The sequence below is a fragment of the Peromyscus leucopus genome, chromosome 19, assembly GCF_004664715.2.
Source record: "Peromyscus leucopus breed LL Stock chromosome 19, UCI_PerLeu_2.1, whole genome shotgun sequence".
Taxonomy (NCBI): domain Eukaryota; kingdom Metazoa; phylum Chordata; class Mammalia; order Rodentia; family Cricetidae; genus Peromyscus; species Peromyscus leucopus.
The window spans coordinates 81,076,060-81,082,059 of record NC_051079.1 but is presented as its reverse complement, the minus strand read 5'-3'; positions in this window follow the sequence as shown (position 1 = coordinate 81,082,059).

Genomic DNA, 6,000 nt, shown 5'->3' with positions numbered 1-6,000 from the left:
AGCTATATTGGCTGCCCATCAAGCCCCAAGGATCATCCTGCCTCTGTCATATTGACCCTGGAATTACAGGCATGCATCCCCTTGTCTGGCTGTCTCAAGTGGGAAATCCTCAGACTTAGGTGGCAGGCAATTTATCTATTGAACCACCTCTCCAGTCCCACACTCTACCTCTTCTAAAAACATCTTGTCCTTTCTTGACAATGGGAAATTCTGTTTTGCCTTTATAATAATATTACAAGGCTCAGAAGAGGTGGATTTTCTGATTAAATGTATGTGTAAAGGACAATAGTGATGTTTTCTGCAGTGGGAGACATATGAAAGGACACCCCATCTGAACAATCTACTCCCTCTCAAGACATAGTTCGTGGGATGATTGTACCTCTTTTATGAGATGACTGCATTCCACCTGGATCAGGTTCTCGAGGTAGAATAGTGTTACTTATGGAAAATACATTGAGATCTCATGAAGTTAAATCTACCCACATATCTAGAATGAAACATAAAAAAGAAGGGGAAGGACTTCTTTACACAAGGTTTGAAAATGGTTGGAAATTTAACTATTCATTCATACTTATAATGTGCACACTGGTTACCAGTCACAGACCTGGCTGCCAGCTGGTGACTATTGGCTGACAAATCACCATATCTTGTCTGCTTTTGAAAACAAAACCAAAACCAAAAATGCTTTCTTGCTAGATCTTTTTGATTTATTAACTAATTATTTTATTTTATATCCAAGCCACAGTTTCCCCTCCCACCTCTCCTTCCAATCCCTGCCCCCCATGGCCCTCTGTTCCCACCCCCTCAATCCACTCCTCTGTTTCTGTTCAGGAAAGGACAGGAGGTCTCCCATGGATGTCAACAAAGCATGACATATCAAATTGCAGTAAGACTAAGCACTTCCCCATATATTAAGGCTTGTCAAGGTGACCACGTATGAGGAGTAGGGTCCCAACAGCCAACAAAAGAGTCAGAGACAGCCCCTGTTCCCACTGTTAGGAATCTCACAAGAGGACCAAGCCACACAACTGTAACATATATGCAGAGAGCCTAGGTCAGTCCCATGCAGAATTTCTGGTTGTCAGTTCAGTCCTTGCTAGATCTTAACCTGGAGATCTTTTTGTTGTTGTTGTTGTTTTTTGTTTTTTGTGTTGTTTTGTTTTTGTTTTTCTTGAGACAAGGTTTCTCTGTGTAGCTTTACACCTTTCCTGGAACTCACTCTGTAGCCCAGGCTGGCCTTGAACTCATGGAGATCCACCTGGCTCTGCCTCCCGAGTGCTGGGATTAAAGGCGTGCACCACCACTGCCCAGCTAACCTGGAGATCTTAACACTTGGCTTTCAAATCTTTCCTCAGTACCCATGGGTAACTTCAGAGTCTAAATGCCAAGCCTCATAGCCCAATAGAGATTCTTTGATGCTCCCGTATACCCATTGTAGGTGGGAAATATCACAAATAAAAATATACCTAACATTTAACTCTGTGGACCTCACAGCTTAGCAACAGGCACAACCATCTGTGGAAGTCCCCCTTCTGGTCACAGGGCAGAGAGACCATGGTTCCATGCTGCTGCATGGATTCTCAGAGAATGTCAGATACACTATTAGCCCCGAGACAGCTCGAAATGCAGAATCTAAAAATGGTTTAAGAACATATGAAATGTGTCGTTTGGGTGCCTTCATGAAGGTGAACAGCTCTAAGTCCATCCTGAGTCAGAGATGGTTCACTCTACTCAGAGTCGGACATCTAATGGCCTCAGGGCACTGTCTTATGACTTTACACTCCTGTGGGACCTGCACATGACTTCCTATCACACCAAGGTGTGGTTGGTGTGATTCTGAGAAAGGATGGCACCCTGAGGCTGCTGGGCAGTGACACAGATGACTGCTGAGGTTCCCAGAATGCTTCCAGATTGTCCACCCTCGCCTCCTCTGTCTACTCATTTCTCCCTGCTGCCAGAATGACCAGTGATTTCACAGACACTGCAAGTGGTGATCCTCGAGAAACCTTCCACGTGGATTTGGAATTTGAAAACGGTGGTGTTTTTTATGTTATCATTAAGCCTCTACATGGATGGGTGATAATGCAAAGTTGCCTGTTGCTCATTTGACCAAGTCCTTTCCCCAGTGACAGATGAAGCTTGTTGGTATGCAGAGGAGGCCTTACTACCTCTTGGGGACTGTGTCAACCCCAAGGTTTCAAGCAGGGACATGTTCCTGTTGTCCTGACAGCACACCCACGTAATCTTGGCCAACAGGGACTGGGATAACCAGCTTTTGCACCTTCCTGGGAATGTATTCCCAAACACCATTCTCTTTGTGATAATGTTTCATTCATGGGTGGCAAAATCTATTTTTGACCACGAACCTTGGGCCTATGGCTCAGTAGGAAATCTAGAAAATATTAGTTTAGAGTGATGGTGATTTAATCACTTTTGATGAAACTAACCCAAATTTCAGATTCAGTTAAAAGAGCAAAGGGTCCCAAATGATGCATTTAAACATTTCTTATGTTTGGCCTAGTTGCTTTGAAAATGAGACTTCAGCTTAAAAAAAAAAAAGTGTTTAAATAAATGCTACCATATACAGTACCAAAGACACTGTCACCTCTGAGTAAAAGACCTCTCTCAATTAGCTGGACTTGTTGCTCATTGCTACCTCTCTTTCTACACTTGGTGACATTTTTTTAATGTCGCACATTATAAACTGAAAGTATTTTTAACGGGTGGAAAAAGCCCGTGATGGGGTACAGACTCAGTTACACCCACTTGTGACTGAGGCTCTAGATAATTATTCAGGACTTCTCAACGCTCTGCTGTTTGCCGTATAATTGGGGCTCTCTATTAGAAATGGGGTAGTAAAGTTACCCTGAAGAATGGCCAAGCTTGTGTGCCAGAATCCTGGGCTGTAAGGGCCCAGTTTTGTTGGATTGTTATTATAACATGTGCTACATTAACTCACTCACCTTTAAAAAGGTTTTTCCCCTTCTATTTGGAGGTTGCCCAAACATTTTTAAGTTGTTTCCTCATTTTTACTGATTATAGGAAAACCTCAATCATGTCCCCAAACTCACATTTGAATGATAATAAAAAATCATATTTTACTGCTACAGTGTTGGCAGGAGGTTAAAATATCACTTTGAAAAGCACTTACTCACTTATTTTTATTTTTCAGAAATCTTCAAGCAGCCTAGCTAAACTGAGACATGTGGTTAGTTTTAACTTCAATTTGTTTTATTTGAAGAAAAAAAAAGCTCAATTTGGGTCTTCAAGAATGCAACTTAAGTAAGTCCATAAAAATAAACACAAGGCAAGCACTATGGGATTTTTAAGATCCAGGGAAAATCCTTTAAGGCAAAACCAAAACAAAACGAAAATCCAAACCTATTATTCCTCAGTCCCCTCAAAACTCCAAAGGGTGATATGCCCAAGAGACAATCTACTTAGATTCGTCCATTTTCCTTGTGTTAGCATGGCCACCTCTTCACAGCTAGGGAGGCTCTTACACTGAAAGAGAGTCAGGATCTGTTCACATTGTGCAGCAGGCAGTAGGCATCAGGATGTTGTGCTAGGCTGGTAACTTGGTGTTGTGTGGCTTATTCTGAGTTGCAGAGAAATGTCTATTCACCCAGGGCACAAATAACAGGCAAAAGAAAGGATTCCACACAAGTCCAGCTTGCCAAACCAAAGATTTTACTGGGGGTTCTTACAGGAGCCTAGGTGACAGCAGCAGCTACATCACTAAAATCCTACCCCAAGTGTGTGATGACTCACAAAGTCTGCATGACCACAGTCATATGCCTAGCCAACCTTCGGTCTCATGCATTCAAACACCTCCCCAGACAGTGTTCAGCAGAGACAAGAGAGAAAGAGACCTGGAATCTGAGGACCTTCGCTCTCCTTCTATGAGAGCCTGCTGATGGCTTTATCACTGTAGACCTAACTGTCACCATACTGTATTATTTATTCTGTTACCATGGTTGACCCATTGCTGCCATGATAGTGGAGTCAAAGCATTGTGTAGGCTGCCACTACAGTCTTTGCCCTATTATGCTGATGGCCACTGTGCACTCTATTAATTATCTGTACCATAACTAAGCTGTACCTAGACCTCCTAGACCTGTAGCTCCTTGGTTCCAATGATCTGTGTAAACATAGCCATATAACACACATCTCTAATACTGTTTGAGCAAGAAAAAGAAGAAGAAGCAAGTTTTTGAAGCTCTTGGAAATTAGGAAGTAGTCATGGGAACTCAAAAGTAGGTTTCTTATTTCTTCATGGCTAATCATGCATTTAGAGATTAGGCCCTGTAAGCCTTTCTATAAAAATTAGATGCAGACAGTCACTGGTGTGAAAACAGCATGGCCTTTTATTTTCAAGGTGACACTCACAGAAGTTGAAACCTTTCCCTCTGCAGCAATTAAACCTCTCTGTCCCTCATGTCTCCCTCATCTCAAGCGGTAGTATCTACCCCTGACCGTCATTCCCCACAACTTTTGTCAATGTGAATCATAGGACATTTAGAGGAATCTTGGGTGTGTCCTCACTTGTTCTCCCTGATGGACTAAAGATTCCTGGGTAATGTGTTCCTGAGTAAGACAACACAGTTCTGAGGTTTCATCCCAGAGAAGAGGCATTCATCAAAGAATTTAGTGAAAAATAAAAGGCCCTTCTGGTAAAGTATGCAGGGAACTTTAGTAGGATTAGGCACAAGTACCTTTTAGCCTTTAAGATGTGACAAGAGAATCTTGGGGCTTTCAGTTCTACCTTACTAGTACTTCAACAGGCTTTCATCCCCTGCAGCCTTCCGCCTGCTCTAATAGTAGTATAGAGGGGCTTTCATCCCTGGTTGGAGCAGATGTTCCCTTCTGATTGCTTTACTCTTGACTCTTTGACACATTCCACTTTACAAATCTCCTTAGATCCTCATTCAGTATTCATGAGTCCCATGGAGCCATTCACTTCCTAGAGTGGGGTGGGAGTCAGTGATCTAAGTACTGACACTTAGACTCTCAGATCCATTTGCTACCATGAAGGATCCGTGATACCCAGTATACAGTACTCTTGATCTGGGATCCACTGACTTTCATGAGAGATCAGCACTCTGGATCCAGGATCCATCATTACTGTAAGGGATCAGTCAGCACTCAGTACTCAGCATACAGGATGCAGATGGCTCAGATCTCCCTGACCCTGATGCCACAGAGGCATACAATTCCTGTGTGAGTCGAGTCCACAACTGCAGTTTCCAAACTCCGGCCTCGGTGAGAGACAGACTACAGGTCACTGTTGCCTGAGCTTTTGGAAAAGATCTCGATGCAGAGTCAAGCTCCACAAACACCAGAGAATGAACAGAGGTGAGGTTCAAGAGATGTGTGCCCTGGAGCTGTGATGGGATTACTTCCAACTCTGCATGTGTAAGTGTTGTGAACTCCTACTAAGGTGGCTGGCCCCACTGGACTTCAGCAGCCTGTACCTGTGGTGAATGATGGAATCAGCACAGAGACTCCCTTAAGTATAGCACTTTCTGTTCATTTTAATATTGAAAACATTGGTCTGAGTCAATCAGACTTCACTCCTACAGAGGGTTGCAGCAGTGGTACCCTGAGAAATCCATGAAAAAAGAAACAGTGAGCTCAATGATCTTCTCTTTAAAATCTAATGAATGTCCCACTGATGGCACACTCACAGGTAGAGACAACACCCTTATCCTAATCTTACTGTTCATCAAGATTCTCATTTAGAAGTCCAGCACAATGGCGTCTTGCCCACTGTGAGACAAAACTCTAGCCTTGTCTTTGAACTATAGGAATCTGCACACACGACAAGGGCATTTTCAAACACTCCTCATGGGTGTCAGTGTAGGGTGTGAAGTGGAAAGATAGAGGTTATTTCCTCTTAAATACATGCTGCAAAGTAGTTGTCCTAAGAAGAGCAAGGCTTACTTTGTATAGCCGCTCCTTTTATAACAGGAGAAATATATTCCCTTCTGGGTCCCGATT